At 25.2% G+C, this 18,988-nt stretch overlaps 2 non-coding genes and 1 pseudogene across 2 annotated transcripts; all 3 read left to right on the plus strand.

The window, feature by feature from the left end:
- The first annotated feature begins 7,248 nt into the window (after positions 1–7,248).
- trnai-gau (transfer RNA isoleucine (anticodon GAU)) lies at positions 7,249–7,320 on the plus strand. Its single transcript has one exon. It is a non-coding gene; the product is annotated as a tRNA-Ile (tRNA).
- A 946-nt stretch (positions 7,321–8,266) lies between these two features.
- Positions 8,267–9,762, plus strand: LOC147036834 (18S ribosomal RNA; annotated as a pseudogene).
- A 1,244-nt stretch (positions 9,763–11,006) lies between these two features.
- Positions 11,007–11,078, plus strand: trnaa-ugc (transfer RNA alanine (anticodon UGC)). The gene has a single exon. It is a non-coding gene; the product is annotated as a tRNA-Ala (tRNA).
- The last annotated feature ends 7,910 nt before the right edge of the window (positions 11,079–18,988 follow it).

The following is an 18,988-nucleotide window of genomic DNA, read 5'->3' on the forward strand; positions in this document are numbered from 1 at the left end:
GACAATAATCCATTATTTACATTTCTATTCCATTGAATTTGTATAGATGCATTGTTAACACTTTTATCTGAATGATTATCACATTTAATAATTATTTCATTTTTATTATCTTTTTTATTTTCTATACTAAGAGATGTATTAATTATATGCGACCCAAGACTTGTGTCATAACTCTTAATTGTATTTTTAAATAGCATGACATTATCTTTGAATTCTACATTATGAAAACTCTTTGATGTGATTGGGTAAAATGTTACATATATTCCAGATAAAGTTGTTGAGTAATTATCTTTTATTTGTAATAAAGTATTTGCTAATAGGCTTTCATTCTGAATATGTATTAATTCACTATCTTGTTCAATAGGTTGAGTATTTGCGATAGCGAATTGATTAAATACTAAAGCTTTAAATGCTAAAGCAATTGTTTGAGCTATTAGTATTTTCTTAATTTTTTTTGTGTAAAACATAATTGTATATTTTTATATATTCACTTTGCTTAAAGTCATAAAAGAGCTTAACAATAAAAATAATTTTATTTTTTTCTTGAGTCATTAAATTAATAAAGTTATTTCTAATTTTTCTTCTCATACGTGACCTTAAAACAGCTTTTTTTATATTTTTTTTTGGAATTATAATAATATGTTTTCCGATGTTTGAATATTTTATTATTTTCAGGAAATGATTGTTAAATAGAGTTAGTGACTGAGTCTCCATCTTTTATTTTGCATTCTTTTTCTGATAATATCTTTTCCGCTTTTTGTGGAATTTCTAGCTAAAAATCCAAATTTTCTTTTTCCTTTTAACTTTTTTGGTTGATAGGTTCTTTTCATGGTTTTTTAGATTTTAACAAATAAAGAAAATAATAAGAGGTTAAGACAAAAGGAAGAAAAGGGATTCGAACCCTTGTATACATCAATTAATATATAACTTGCATTCCAAGCAAGCGCTTTAGTCCACTCAGCCATACTTCCATAGTTGTACAATAATGTTTAAATAATAACACTTTTCTATGTATTAGTATAATAAAAATATTATATAATGAACGATAGTTTTCATAAAATTAAAGGAGAGAAGTTAAATCTTTTTATTTTTAATTCTCTTTCTTATGGTCAAGCAATTTGGTTACCAAAAGGTAAAGTAATTATGGATACTTTGCAAAATATTTTGTCTCACTATTTTATTACTAATGGTATAAAAATAATTTCTTCTGCAACACTTGGATCTAAAACTATTTGGGAAAAAACAAAGCATTCTTGTAAATATTCAGATAATATGTTTAGCGTAGATAATTTCTATCTTAAACCAATGAATTGTCCAATGCATATGATGATAGCTGAAAAGATGTATTTGCAACAAAGTAGGTTACCAATTTCTATTTCTGAATTTAATTATTGTTATAGAAAAGAAAGTAGTGGTTCTTTAAATGGTTTATTAAGATTACTAAGATTTACACAAGATGATACACATACAATTTGTGATTATGGCTATGTAAATAATTTTCTTGATTATTTTTTTAATATTGTAAAATTAATTTATTTTAAAGCTGGATTTGATAAATTTAACTGTAGACTTTCAAATGTAAGTAGTGAGTATATTGGCAACGAAGAACAAAGCACTTCATCTAGAAAATTATTATTTAATTATATGAAGGAAAATAATATTGATTTTTATGAGGATGATAGTGGTGCATTTTATGGACCAAAAATTGATATTTTAGTTAATGATAAAAATGGTAGAGAATGGCAATTAGGTACAGTTCAAGTTGATTTATGTATGTTAGAAAATATTCAATTTAAATTACAAAATAATGATAACTATACAAATACATTACTTCTTCATAGTGCAGTTCTTGGATCTTTAGAAAGATTTATAGCAATATTACTTGAAAGTTTTGATAGTATTCCTAAATTCCTAAATCCTTATAAAGTATTATTTGTTCCAGTAAAAATAAATGACAAAATTAAAAACTATTTATCTTTAATTTCTAAACAAATATTTCATTATAAACTTTATGATGTTTGTGATATTGATATGTCTAATAAAGACTATAGAACTAAGATTTCGTTGGGTTATGAATATGGATATGAATATATTGTTGTAGTTGGTGAATCAGAATCAATAAATAATAATTTGACAGTTACTAGTCGTTTAACTAATGAAAGAGTTAAATTTAGTTTAAATAATTTTTTTGAAAAAATTAATGAACAAATATACGAAGAAAGGTATTCTATTTGATGAATATATTGTAATTAAAAAAATTAAATTAATTGATAGCGATAAATCTTTAATTGGTATTTATGATAAAGATGGCGCAATTAATTTTGCTAGAAATAAAAATGAAAATCTTATACAAATTTCAAGTACTACAGAAAATAATGAAGAATTTGCTATTTGTGTTGTTGGCGATATTAATAAGTTTTTATATGACCAAAAACAAAGTTAAAAAGAAAGTTAATAATACTATAAAGGAAGTAACATTAAGAACAAAAATTGATTTACCAGATATGATTAGAAAGCTTGGTTTTTTAGTTGAACATGTAGAGTCAGGAGAGCAGGCTACTTTGGTAATAAGGAAAAATCGTAGAGACAATGGTCAAAATATATCTGTTTTTGTACAAAGTTATTTTTCTGGACATTTAAAAGTAGATGCAAAGATATTAAGAGAATCAGAAAGAGAAATTAGATGGAATGTCTATAAAAGAAAATAATTCTATTATATTAAATCAAACTATTTATCGTATTCAAGCTATTTATTCTTTTAAGTGTGGTTCTAGTTTATTAAGTGCATTATATGCAATTGAGCAAATGTTTGAAATGAAATTTTCATTAGAAGATATTGATGCATTTCATAAATTTATTCTGAGTTTTTAGCAAATGAAAAAAGAATAGAGACTATGATACAAAATTCTATGGTGAATAATAGTATAGATAATTTCTTATTATTACCATCTATAGTAATGAAGTTAATGTGCTTTGAAGTATTGTGTTTAAATAATAGTCCATCAGTTTATATTGCTGTATATTTATCTGCTTGTAAATACTTTAATATTAGTAAAAATGATATTGGTATTATTAATGCAGTTTCAGATTCAGTAATTAAAAATAATAGCAATATTATTTGAAAATTATGTGATTTTGTGTCTAATATATTTAATTTATGATTAAATGATTATAAATTTTATATTAATGCCAAAAGATTCACTTTTTTTTGTTATAAGTAGTATCTATGTAGTTTATAGTATTTATGGTCTATATGCTCTTCTACTTCTTTAATAAATCTTGATATTGCAAAGGTAGTTCCAAGTTGTTTCAATGTTTTAAAAATCATTTAAAAAGCGTTACTAAGTATTCTCTTATATTTATGGTTTCTTATTATGTTTTAGGAATAGGTAGTGGAATTTATTCTCATATATTAAGTTTAGTAATTTTATTTTCATTTGCTTTTTCAAGGTATTTTTCTGTAATTGGATTAGTGAATATATTACATAAGTATACTGTTTCTTCAATTGAGGGAATTAACTTTTTTAGATATATGGTTATTTACTCTTTGAAAAACTCTATGTTATTTATATTAATTCTTTATTTCATTTCAATTTTCAAAGATTTTAATGGTTATTTTCATATACCACATGGAGTATTTGTTGGGTTACCAGCATTTCTATTTTCATTTAAATTTGCAGGAAGTATTTTAACAAAAGTTGGAGATATAGTAGCTGATTATAAATTTAAAATTTTAGAAGATAAGCAAGAAGATAAAGATAATTCTATATTTACAAGTATAGATAATATTGGCGATATTGTTGGTGATGCTTTTGGTACATTTGTAGACTATGTTGTAGTTGCAATGTTAATGTTATTTGCATGTAAACAAAAAGTTATACATTTACAAATTGCACAAACTATGTTGATAATACTTGGAAAAGTTTCTACATTTTCAGGATTATTAATTTTATGTTCTCTTATTTTTTCTGCTGGAACAGTAGTTGCAACTATGGATTTAATTTTCTTTTTAAATCTTATGGCTTGGATGTTATTCAGTATATTTTTCATTCAAGGTCCGTTATTGTCTGCTAAGTTACCTCAAATGATTTCTTTGATGTATGAAGATGTTATTTCTGGAGCATTTATGTTTACTACAATGTTTATTATATGGACATTATCTTATTTCAAAATATATAAGAAAATTGCTATATTTGTTACTGAGTTCATGTCCACAATTTCTATTTTTGGAACTTGGTTAGTTTTTGGAATATCTATATGTATTGCATTTATTTTAGATTTATTTTCTTCTTTATTTATTGAAATTATAAAATCTCAAAATACTGCAATATATAATGTAATTTCTTTTCAATATTTTGTAGTTTTTGGTTTTTACTATATATTCAAAACAGACTTTGGAGTATTAGTGGATAGTAGTTGTGGAATATATAAGAGATATATGAATGCTAATTATTCTACTAAATCACCAAAATTAAATGAAATAGAAAGAAACTTAGATTATTATGATGATTTAGGAAATGTATTTAAATTAGAAGCAAAAATATTTTTATTTTCTACTATATTTATGTTGATAAGAAGTATAAGTGATGGTCTTGTAATGAGACATTTAGATATATTAAGTATCTTTTTAGTATTATTTGGAGGAATATTTTTACGTATACTTTATCAATCTAAAAAAAGTGATAATTTAGATATTAAGATACATGAAAATATAGCGAAGTTTTCAATTGTTTCATTTAGTTGCTTAGTGTTTTCTTATTCAAATATTCTTGCTAGAGGAACTATATTTATAAGCGATATATTTTCATTAGCTTCTAGAGCTTTATTAATATCAAAAACAGTAACTATTTCTGGAAGTATTTTTGATATAGTTAAAAAACATAATGAACTAGAAAGTTGGAAGAATGTAGATAAGACAACTAAGAAGTCTATAATTGTAAATGATTTAATAGGAGACTTTTTAAAGGATGTATATGGTCCTACTTTATTTAGTTTAGCAACATATATGATTATTATTGTTTATGTTTTTGTTTCAGAAATATAAAAATAACAAATACATTTTTGTTGTTATTACGTTTATAAATAGTTGTTGTTATAAATATATAATAAAGTCTTTATGAAACTTAGGTGTTTTAATGAAAAAAAAGAATATGAGATAGATGCGAGTAAATATTCATATGGTAACTTGTGTCAAAGAATTGCTCATTTAATAATGGATAAAGATAATGTGCTTAGAGTGCACAATAATCCTATGTCTTATGTAATAATTAAGAATTTATATTCAGTAAGATTTTCTGGTAAGAATAAATTAAATAATCTTAAGTTTTATCATTACAGTGGATATCCAGGTGGTTTGAAAGTTAAAAGCATTGAAAGATACATCAGTGAAAATAAACTTGAAAATTGTGTAAGAGAAACTGTATTAGGTATGTTAAGTAAAACAATATATTATCAGAAGGCTGTTAATCAAAAAATAAGATTTGTAAAATAATGAATGAAAGTAAAATAAATAAAGTAGATTCTCAACAAAATACAATTGATAATAACGTTATTAATAAAAATAAGATTGTATTTTCTAGAAAGAGAAAACGTGCAGTTTGTAGATTAAGATTAATAAATGAAAATAAATTTATTGTAAATGATTGTAGTTTAGAAGAATATTTTGATGGAATATTAAATTTTATTGTTCCTATTATAAATGTTTTGAAGCTTTTTAATCTTGAACGTGGTATTGGTTTTAGTTGTAGAGTAAATGGAGGTGGAAAGTCAGCTCAAAGCTACAGCATTATATTGTCATTGGCACAAGCTATAAAGAATAAATTTAAATTAGAGTTTGAAAATGATAATGATAAGTTTATGTCTTACAATAGAATGCTTAGAAATGCTAACCTATTTACTGTTGATACAAGGATAGTAGAACCTAAGAAATACGGTTGTAAAAAGGCACGTAAGTTACGTCAAAGATCTAAGAGATAGATTAAAAAATATAGTACTAATATCTATGATATTAGTATTATTTTTGATTAATTTTACATTGTAATTTTGTCATTATTTTATTTTCAACTTCTTCTTCTTCACTGTTAATAATTGTATCTATAAAATCGTAAGCTAAGTTTGTTATTTTATAATATACATATGAATTTGGTTTTATTTTAGAAAGTACAAACTCTTTAGAGCTAATTTCTTCTGGTTTTTTATATCCTATTCTTATTCTCCAATATAGTTTTCCTATAAATTGATCAAGATCTCTTGCTCCATTATGTTTACTACTACCTTTTCCGTAACTAATAATTACTTTTTCTGTATCTATTCCTATGTCATCATATACTGCTATTATTTCTTCATTTTCAATTATTTGATCAATATATTCTCCTGCATCTGCTAAGTTATTACCTGTTTCATTGATATATCCATTTAGAATAATTAAATTAATCTTTTTCTGTTTAATCATTTGGAATTGATGCAAAGTGTATTTTTCATGATTTATATTTTTGTATTTAACTATGTGACTTTGAAATATTGTTTCTAGGTGTTTACAAACAATTTCTATAAAAATTTCACCTATATTGTGCACTGTATCTTTAAAGATTGTTTCTTTATTACATAAGCCTATAATCAGCATATATTTAAATTTATCTTAGTATATTTTTTTATTAAATTAAACATAATACTATTATAAATATGAGATTTATTTTTAGATTTTTACATTTATTTATATTGTTTATTTTTATAATGAATATTTCTAATATGAAATATGCTTTTTGTAGTGACGATATATTTGAAGATGCAAATGTTGGAGAAACTGAAAATTCAGATACAAGCAATGAAGAGAGTAATGATGAAGAAAGTGGACAATCAAATGAATCTAAAGACAACTCTAATAAAAATAAAGATAATACTGCTGGTAATGATAGTTCTTCAGATACAAGTAGTGATATAGATGATCAGTCTCCTGATACTCCTGGTGGTGCTCTTGATGCTCTTTCTTTATTAAGTGGAGGTGGTCCAGCAGGTGCGTTAGGCGCTTTATCTGGAGCAGCTGGTGGTGCAGGTGCATTAGGTGCTTTATCTGGAGCAGCTGGTGGTGCAGGTGCATTAGGCGCTTTATCTGGAGGAGGTATTCCTGGAGCTGGAGGATTGGGATTAAAAAATACATTAATGTTAAAAGCAATTATTGCAAAAGCAAAAAGTGTAATTTCTTGAATTTTAATGGTCTAGTTATATTTATTAGTGTATACTAAATAAAATAGGTTTGTAGCTTAATGGGAAAGCGTTCGCTTGATAAGCGAAAGAGAGTGAGTTCGATCCTCACCTGACCTATGGCTTATTTTTTTAATAGCGAGATAGAGAAGTTAGGTATCTCATCAGGCTCATAATCTGAAGAACGTAGGTTCAAATCCTACTCTCGCTCATTTATTTCTTTTTGTCTTTTATAGTTTTCTCGATGATTATCAGATTTATTTAATTTTTTTTATGATTAAGATTTATTTTGATGCTATTTAAATAAATATTTTATATGTTATTAGATATAAATATTTAAAAAATTATGTATACATATCTTTATCCTATTTTGATTGGTTTTTTTTCTACAATTACATTTATTTTTCTTTTTGAGTTTATAAAAGGTTTTATTAGTGGTTATAGAAATACAATTAATCGTTCAAGATAATCTAATTTTATATATTAGATTTCTTCGTGTTAAATTATTATTAATATAGCAAGACAAAATAAAAGATTTTGCAATCTTTTATTTTATTTTTATTTATTGTTCAAAATGTTTTTGTAATGAATCAAAACCTCCAATATAATTAAATCCTGCATCTCTTTGCATTAATCTATTTAATATAATAGACATTTTTTGATCTTTGTAATAATCAGAGTCATGATTAGTATCTACAAATATTTGAGGCACAGTATTTCTTATTTCTTTTCTTAATCCTGTATCTTTAAGTAATTGCATTATAGAATCAAATGATTTTTTTATCTTCATCATCTTTTATTTCAAAGTATTTATATTCTTTTTTTCTTGTATTTAATGTTGATTTTGCTTTTACGCAAAAAGGACAACTATTTTTTCCAATGATTAAATATTGTTCCATTTATTGATAGTTTTTATTTTAACTATTTTGTTTTACTTTTTAAAATTGTCAAAAAATTGATCTTTTATATCAATAATATTTGTTCGATTATTTCTTTCGTGTTTTTTTTTATAGATATTTCTTGCATTACGATATTATTTATGATACTTATTTAATAAGTTATATATGAAGAGTTTGATCCTAACTCAGAGTGAACGCTAGCGGTGCACATAACACATGCAAGTCGAACGGAGTGGTAGCAATACCATTTAGTGGCGTACGGGTGAGTAATATATACGTAATCTACCGAAAGTTTGGGGATATTGCAGGTAATCCTGTAGCAATACCCAATAATTTCATAGCCACACAAGTGGCAATGAACAAAGGAGCAATCTGACCTTTGATGAGCGTATACCAGATTATGCTAGTTGGTGTGATAATAGCGCACCAAGGCTGTGATCTGTAGCCAGCCTGGAAGGGCGAATGGCCACACTAGAATTGAAAAAAGGTCTAGATTCCTACGGGAATCAGCAGTGAGGGATATTGGACAATGGGGGAAACCCTGATCCAGTGACACCGCGTGAGTGATGACGGTTTATCAAAAATTGTAAAACTCTTTTATGGGATAAGAAAATGACTATCCCAAGAATAAGTACCGGTTAACTTCGTGCCAGCAGCCGCGGTAAGACGAAGGGTACAAGCGTTACTCGATTTTAATGGGCTTAAAGGGCGTGTAGGCGTTCTATTAAGTACTTTGTTGAATGTAGGCATAACCTAATTGATGCATAGTATACTGATAGTAATAGAGATATGTGGGGGTTAATGGAATTTATACTGTAGGGGTGAAATCCGTTGATAGTATAAGGAACACCGGGGGCGAAGGCGGTTAACCATTCATATCTGACGCTGAGGCGCGAAAGCGTGGGTAGCAAAAAGGATTAGATACCCTTGTAGTCCACGCTGTAAAAGATGAGTATTTGATATTGTTTGCATTAGCAATCTTTATCTAAGCGAAAGCAATAAATACTCCGCCTGGGGAGTACGGTCGCAAGACTAAAACTCAAAGGAATTGACGGAGACTCGCACAAGTAGTGGAACACGTGATTTAATTCGATGGTACTCGAAAAACCTTACCAACTTTTGAATATAGCGAAAAGACTTTTGAAAGATTGTCCTAATGCGGCGCACGCCGCATTGCGCTATACAGGTGTTGCATGGCCGTTGTCAGTTCGTGTCGTGAGATGTACGGTTCAGTCCTTAAACGAACGAAACCCCTTACCTTTGTTGCTAATCGAAAGATGCACTCAAAGGTCGTGGCTACAGGTTAAAGCCTGTAGAGTAAGCTAGGGGATAACGTCAGGTCATCATGGCCCTTATAAGTTGGGCTATACACGCGTTACAATGGTATGTACAATGAGAAGCAATGCCGCGAGGCGGAGCAAATCTATAAAGCATATCTTAGTCCGGATTACACTCTGCAACTCGAGTGTATGAAGCTGGAATTACTAGTAATCGCAAATCATAACGTTGCGGTGAATACGTTATCGAGTCTTGTACACACCGCCCGTCAAGTTGACGGAGCTAAACTACTCTGAAGATAATAATTATTATTAAAGAGATGTTTAGTGACAGCAATTAAGTCGTAACAAGGTAGCGGTAGGGGAATCTGCCGCTTAGACAAATCAAAAATAAAAATTTTTTTCATAATTAATAATAATGATCAAACTCATATACTAGCTTTTTATATTCTCAAATTTTCTTTTAAATATAAATTTAATAATACTTCATAATAAAAATATAGATTGGATATTATTTTTCTTTAAAATTTATAAAAATGATTTTTAAATATCTATCAAAACTTAAACAATATAAAATTGAAATTTTAAATACTTTTCTTCATTTTTCTAGTTATTGTTTACAATTTCTTTTATTTTTTCTATATGAAAGCAACTCTTTTATACATGAAAGAACTATGATATTTTTAACTTTAAGTTTTTTAAATCAATTACTTTTACAATTTCCAATTATTAAATTAAATATTATAGGACCAATATTAATTATTTATAGTGAGCTATTTTTTTCTTTTAGTACTTATAAATTTTTAATTATTTCTTTATATAGTTTAATTGGTGTAATATCTTTTATTGTTATTAGCTATTTATATAAAAAACACATGTATAAATTGAATTATAGTTCTATTCAAATAGCTATAATCTCATTATTTTTTGTTCAATTAATTTTATACATAATATGTAATAATATTAATTATTTATATGGGTTTGTAATTAAGAAGTGGTTTTACTATATTTCAAAATTAATAAAATTGTTTATTCTTTTTAATTATTTATTTGTTCAAATAATTGATTCTATTTGTAAAATTAAATTAAATAAATATTTTAATGTTTTTACAAGTAATTAATAATAATTTTATTGTTAGAAGAGCAATAAATCATAATCAATGTTTTGAAATAACTGTTGAAGAAGCAGATTCACTAAGAGTACAAGAAAAGAATGATTACAATATTCATATTGGCAGCAGTGGAGAAAATTCTGTGTGGATAACTGGAGGTGAAATTTTAAGATGTTTTTTGGAAGATGATATTGCTGAAACAAGTTTTATAGCATCTAAAAGAAACGACGTTTTATCTAATATTGTATCTAGAAATATTTCTTGTTCTAGTATTATATTATCTTCTTTATATTCAATTGTTTATGGATTTATAGGTATAGTATTTTATCCTATTTTTGGAATATTTAAAGTTGCTATTAGATTATCTATGAGTTTTAAAAACTCTTTATTGTGTTTTTTAAAGTGATTTAAATTTTATTGATTAACTATTTTAGTATCTTAAATATTTATACGCACCCCACTAATCAATTATTATATTCTATAAAAATTTAAATAGTTAGTGATATTATTTAAATAATGGGGGTGTAACTCAGTGGTAGAGTAACTGCTTTGCATGCAGTAGGTCATGGGTTCGATTCCGATCTCCTCCATTTTTCTTTTTCTTTTTTTATTGTTTGTTTTTTATTTCTTTTTTTATTTGATGGTTATTAATTTTAATTGTATATAATTCTTAAGTATGGTATTATTAATGTTTTTTTACCACTTATCATAGAATTATTAATTGCTGCCGACAAAGATATAGTTATTCCAGTCATAATTTTCCCATATTTAAAATTTGATAACCATCCCATAGTAATTTGTGATTGAGTTCCTTTTCTTTCTATAATACTTCCTTGATAATAACTAATTGCACCACCAGTAGAAGTTCTTATAATTTTTAAATTAGCGAATATTTTTTTAAAATTAATTTTTATTATATGTATTCCAGAAATAAAAAATACTGAGGATATAGATTTACTTGTTTGCGATATATTGTAATGATAAATACTTTTTGCTTTTAATTTAAAATGATTTTTAATTATTTTTAAATATGCTCCAATTTGAGTTCCAGATGAATTAGTTATTACATCTTTATTCTTTGTGTTAGGAAACTCTAAGCCTATCTTTACGATATTTCCATTGTCATTAAAATATATAAATTGAGATTTCATAGAAAGAGAAACAAGCTTATAAGCTATTTCTATTATATTTTTATTAAGATAAGATGTTGGATAATTAAATATATCTTTCGCAATAGAAGATACTTCATTCATTTTTAAATGAGATTTAATTGTTGTATTTAAATAAACATTTTTATTCATACGAAATATATAAAGATATTCTAAATTTAAATTAGTAAATGCTATGTTATGTTCATTACAATTTCCAAATTCTATCTTTATTTTAATGTCTTCATTTAAACTTTTAGCATAATTAAAAAATGTGTCTACTCTGATTGCTTTATTAATAGTGTCATACCCTATTTTTCCATTAATTTTATCAATATTTCCTATTCTAAATCCTAAATTCAATAGTAGTCCATGGAAAACATCATAGCCTTGAGAAAAACCACGATTATCTATGTTTTTATTGATTAAAAAACTATTGTCTATAAATAACTCTAACTTACTTATATTAACGCTATTTTTAATAAACAATCTATTTTTATTATTTCCATCATAATTTATGTCAAAAATAAAATTAATGCTATTAAATGCATCTTTCATTTTTATAGAGCAAATGTTGTTTAACTCAATCATACTATTAATAGAAATTACATTTTGATTTTTTATAAATTTTTCTGTAATTTTTCTTAATTTTAAAGACTGCGAAATAATTTCATAAACTGCTAAATTATTAAGTTTTAATGCATTTATAAATACAGTTATTTTTACTGTTTTTTCTTTTGGATCTAATTTAATTACATGTCTTATATATTCAACATTTATAAATGATTTTTATATACATCAATTATTTTGGTGATTACTTTATTTAAATTATCTTTGGTGGCTTTTTGATTGTGTGCAATGTTAATTATTTCAGTTTTAATATTTAAATCTTCAGAATTATCAGAACTATGTAAATTAATTACATTTACTTTATCAATAGTACATGTTGAGTAATTTTTACTTCTATAGTTACTAAATTTAAATTTAATTTAGTGCTTATTTCTGCTCCAAATCCACCATTATCTTGTATTGTTTTAGAGATATCAGATAATTTATTTTGTATAAAGTTTTGTAAGTTTTCTACATCATTTATTTTAAATTGCTCATATTTATCTACTTTATCTTCAAATTTTTTATAAAATACTACACATTCCACTGAATAGATTTTAAACTAATTATAAAACCACAAATGATTGTAATTAATTTATTTGGTAGAAAATTCTTTATTAATAAAAAAGAAGATGAATCGTATTCATTATTTATAGTAAGAGAAGTTCCTAAAACTATTGCTTTAGGAGATTCTTTTAGTGTAGATGGAATACTAGTAGATGAAACATCAGAGAAAAATATAACTGTAGAAATATCTGTTGCTAAAGTATTGACTAATAAAATGGTCGCGTTTAAGAAAAAAAGAAGAAAAAGATATACAAGAACTTTAGGTTACAAACAGAAATTAGCTTACTTTAAGGTAATAAAAATAAGTTAAAGTTTATATAATTAATTATTATATTTTACAATGGCTACGAAGAAAGTTGGAGGGAATTCGCGTAATGGACGAGATAGTATAGGTAGAAGACTTGGAATTAAAAGAAATCATCTACAAGGTGTTTATGCAGGAACTATTATATTAAGACAAAGAGGAATGAAATATAAGATGGGTCCAAATACATATATTGGAAAAGATCACACTATACATGCATTAGTAAATGGTAAAGTAAGCTTTTTCAGAAAAAATAAATCTACTTATGTTTCAGTTATAAATTAATTTGATATGAAAATATATTCCTCTATAGATTTTTATATTAAACCTGGTGATGGTGGAAATGGAAGCACTTCTTATTTTATTGGTAAATCTGGATATAAGATTTACGATGGAGGTAATGGAGGAAATGGAGGTAATATAATTTTAAGTTCTTTAAATAAAATTAATCTATATCACCTGTATGGTAAAAATTCTTTTGTTGCTGATAACGGTGAAATTGGAAGACGAAATTATAAAAAAGGTAAGTATGGTAAAGATTTAATTATCAATATTTGCAATCATGCAATAATAAATTTTATTGGTGCTAATGACAATATAATAAGAACTGAAGAAATTGTTCTTAATGGAAAAAATATTGTAATAAAAGGAGGCAAAGGTGGATTAGGTAGTTATTCTTGTAAATACAGTGAAGCAAATAATAAATATATAGGAGAAGCTAAAGATGCTATAAAACTAAATATAAAAGCATTATTTCCTAGAGGTATAGGTATAATATTTACTACAAATTATTCTATTGCTAAAGAATCTATATATCAATATTTTGGTATATCTAAAATCAATGATTTTCATCATATACAAAAACAAGTAGATACAATTATAGATGTATATTTTTATTTGTATTTTTCAAATAATATATATGATTCAATAAAAGATAATTATCTTAACTTATTTGTTGTAAGTGACAAGAGTGAAGAAAGTTTATTTAAATCTAGAAATTCAAATATTAATTTTAATGATTCTAATAATGTATTTATACTACCAGAAGATTTATTTAATTTTAATAGTTTAATTTCTATTGCTAAAAATTATATTAATAAATAAAAATGTAATATTAAATTTTGTTTAATATTACATTTTCTATTTGTTTGTAACAATGAATAAATATTTCATAATTCTTTTGTGATAATTGAAAAGTTTTTAGTGATTGTATATAAAGAGATATCTTATGCCAATGAAGATATATTATATGTGGTTCTAATCTTTTACTTGCATAATAAATTACAAAATTAGTTTTAAACATTTGTGTAATTAAATCATTATTTACGTTTTCTTCTTCAATTATTTCAATATTTTTAATCTTTTGAATAGTTCTAAAATAATCAATTATAAAGTTATTGATAACAGTAATGTCAAATATATATTGATTGTTAGATTTATGTCTTAAATCATAAAATACCATTGCATCTGCTATAGTTTTTTTATCTATGGAAAGTTCTATATTTGTATCTTCAATAAATTCAAGTATATTAAATGCTTTTTCTCCTGCTCTTGATTTAAATATTTCATCTTTTGTTTTTTTAACAACACCAAATTTTTTATGTATTAAATCTGCTGTAATTCCAATATTTTCTTTGCAAAATTTAAATATACAGTCAAAATGAAAACTTTGTCTTTCGTCTACACAATAAATTATTTTGTTTGCATTCATAATCTTATCTCTTTCTATTATTGTTGCGATATCGATAAATGCATAAATTGGTGTAGAGTTATTTCTTGTTAAAACAATTTTTTCTTCTTTAGTAATTAATCTTCCATTTTCATCTTTATAAAATAATTCACCATAATGTTTTTCTATATATCTGCAAAATGATACATATTTTAATTCTCCATAGTGATAATCTATTTCTATAGAAAATAAATCTCTTACTTTGTTTATATAGAGCATAGTGATTTCTTTTATTTTTTTGTATATTGAAATACATTCACTATTGTTATTTTCTAAGCTAATTAATATTTCTGAAAAATCTTCATTTTCTCTTTGTTCATTTAGTTGTCTATATATTATTAAAAGATCTTGTATTGAAAGTTTATTTGGGTCTATTTTGTTGTTAATGAAATAGTTTAAATACATTCCTAGGTTCAACCCATAATCTCCATAATGTGCGTCAATATTAGATGTATTCCCTGTATATTTAAGAATACGATTAATTATATTTCCAAACACACCACTTCTAATATGTCCAAAATGAATTGGTTTACCAAAATTTACTGAAAAACAATCAATTATATAATTTTTCCCTGTATTTTCATAGTAAATATTTTTATATATTTCTATGAAAAATTTATATTTTTTTTCTTCTTTTAGAGTAAAATTAGCAAATTTATTCATATATTCAATTTGAAAGAAATCAGCTAATATGCTATTTTCAATGTTACTTACTAGAGATTTAAACTCTTCTTCAGAAATTATTTTATGTGATTGAAAAATATAGTTTTTATAATTGCTATATTTTATATCACCAAGAATTCCGTAATAGTGTATTAAAGTTTATAGCTTTTGATTGCATCATCTAAACTTACGTAATTTGAAAGATATAATTCTTTTTCATACTTTGGATAATCTTCCGTGAAAATTGTAAGAGTTAATTCTTTGTTGTTTAGATTGATATATGATGGAGTTTTTCTATAATTTTTTTCTAACGTTTTTTGTAATACTTTTTTAATGTTGTCTTTAAATGTAATTACAGAATTACTTTCAGTTACTAAGTGTGAACATGAAGTAATTTTTTTTCCATTTAGAAATACTTTTCCATGATTTACTAATTGTCTTGCCATAGAGAAACTTGACACTAATCCAGATCTAAATAATATAGAATCAATTCTAGATAATAATTTTTTCACTATTACTTCTTTATAATTTTTATGTTTTATTGACTCTTTAAGTAATTTAAACATTTGTTTTCCTTTAATATTTCTAAAGAAAGCTCTTAGTTTTTGTCTTTGAGTTAATAAAAATCCATATGATGATGTGAATAGAGTTTTAGATTTATGAATACCTGGTTTATATTTTCTTCTGTTATAGGATGATTTAGGAGTTCCGTAGGTATTTTGCATCAAAGCTCTATCAATCTTGTACTTTTGTTTCATCTTCATTTTAGATGCTTTGTTTCTTTAAATTATATATTTATTTGTTATTATTGATCTGTTAATTATATCTTTTTTAATAAAAATTATGAATTCAAATATTTTGAATGTATTAGACGATACAAATATATATGATTTTGGTGAAAATTCTGCAAGTTGTACTTCATCTCAAGTTTCTTCTATGTCTACAATTTTTCCTTTTGAAGATGCTGATGATTTTACACCATATAATGTTAATACCTTAAATAAAAATTTTTGTCCTGTTCATCCATCTTCAGAAAAAGTTATTGTTCACCAACCTATTAAACATGTAGATGTTTTTAGAACTGAAACATTAATAGTTTCTGAAGGTAGTTTTCATGCGCCATATCTTAGATCTTTATTATCTAATGAAAAATCTAGTGATTTATTAGAATGTGTTTGTGGATACTTTATTCCATCTCAAACAAATCCCAATTGTTTATTGTGCTCTATAAATAGTTTGACGTGTTTACATAAGAAATGTTATAAATGTTGCACAGGCGGAAAATATCATTTGAAATCAATTATATTTAATAAGAATGATGGAAGAAGCAATGTTGGAAAATTTATTGTTGCAAAAAGTGGTGTAAATGTAAGCAATCGTATGATTGTTACTAAACCACAAGAAACAAGCTTAAGCTACAATGCTAAACAATCTATTTTTGGCAATGCTTATGGTCCAACTAAATAAAAAAAAAGAGAATAAAATTATTCTCTTTTAAAGAAGGAACTTTCTATTGAATGTGTATTATATGTTTCTGAAAACTTTTGCTTAGAAGGCAGTATTGCATTTCTAATAATTGTTATTTTAATATATAAATCTCCTCTTTCTCCATTGTATATGATTCCTCTACCTTTTTCTACTATTAAATCAGTATTTAGTGGCATAATATTTACTTTTATGTATCTTCCATCTAAAAATTGAAATTTAATTATAGTTCCATACAAAAATTCATCTATTCCAATAGGTACACTTAAAAATATATCTTGATTTTTAAGTGTATATCTTTTGTCTTCTTTTATTTTTGCTTTAATTTGAAGGTCTCCATATCCAGATTCATTATAATCTCCATATCCCATTAAAGTCATTATTTTGTCAGCAAATGGTGGAATTTGTATCATAATATTTTCTTGCTTATGAACAGTTCCATTAGCACAAACTAAACATGATATTCTTTGTTCTATTTTTCCATGTCCATGACAAATTGAACAAGTTACACTTCTTCTGAGAATTGTGTCTATTCTTCCAGTTCCTCTACATTTGGTACATTCTTTTATTTGTTTTTTACATTTTTCACATAAAATACGTCTGTCGTATGTAATTTTTTGAGGTTTACCTTGATACCATTCATTTAAAGGGATAGATATTGATATGACTTTAATATTACTATTATAAGACCTAGAACTCCTACTTCCTTCTGTTTCAAAGTCAAAAAATTGTTTAAATATATTGCCAATATCATCAAAACCACCAAAATTGAAATCTTCAAAGAAACCATTATTATTACTGCTATAGTTTGAAAAATTATTTCCGTAGCCTGAGCCATACCGAAGATATTGATCATATTCTTTACGTTTCTTTTCGTTACCAATTACTTCGTATGCTTGATTAATTTGTTTGAGTTTTTCTTCTGCGTTCTTTTTTTCATCTTCATTCTTGATTCTATCAGGATGATATTGCATAACAAGCTTTTTATAAGCTTTTGCAATTTCTTGAGTAGACGCAGATTCAGACACATTCAGAATTTTATAATAATTATCTTTCATGTGTTTTTAATGTTTTAGTTTTGTGGTGTTGAAATATTACTTTGTATGTCAGTCATTAATTTCTGTAATTGTTCAATTGCTATTTCTAAATCTTCCATTAAACGTATTTCAGCAAGTTTACTTTCTGATTCAGAAATAAATTCAGCACTTAATTTTTCTTTGCTTTCTTTTAATAATTTTTCTGTTGCGTATATGTTTGTATCAAAATTATTTTTTAATTCAACTTTTTTAAGGTTTTCTTCGTCTATAGTTTTTTGTTCTTCAGCATCTTTTATCATTTTTTCTATATCTTCTTTTGAAAGTCCTGCATCAGGTGTTAAGACAATTTTTTGTTCTGAATTAGATGCAATATCTTTTGCTGAAACTTGTAAAATTCCATTAGCGTCTACATGAAAACTAACTTCAATTTGTGGTTCTCCTCTTGGAGCTGGTTTAATTCCAACTAAATCAAAACTTCCAAGTTTTTTGTTTTCTTTTACAAAATATCTTTCTCCTTGGAATATGCTTATTTGTGCAGATGATTGATTATCACTAGTTGTAGTAAATATTTTTGCACTGCTTGTAGGAATTGATGTATTTCTTTCTATTATTTTTGCAAATACTCCTCCTACTGCTTCTATACCCAAAGATAATGATGTTACGTCTAATAATACTACGTCTGAAACATCTCCTGATAATACTCCACCTTGTATTGCTGCTCCTAATGCAACTGCTTCGTCTGGGTTAATATCAATATTGATTGGTTTACCTATGAATTTTTGTAATGAATCTCTAACTAAAGGAACTCTTGTGCTTCCTCCAACACAAACTATTCTATCAATATCAGATATTGGTATTTGAGATTGTTCAATTGTTTTAGCAGTTAAATGTATTGATCTTTCAATGTAAGGTTTTATCATTTCTTCGAAAGTACTTCTAGTAATTGTGCAATTAATAT

Source organism: Syngnathus leptorhynchus, unplaced genomic scaffold (genome assembly GCF_054491065.1).
Source record: "Syngnathus leptorhynchus isolate UIUO unplaced genomic scaffold, UIUO_Slep HiC_scaffold_407, whole genome shotgun sequence".
NCBI lineage: Eukaryota > Metazoa > Chordata > Actinopteri > Syngnathiformes > Syngnathidae > Syngnathus > Syngnathus leptorhynchus.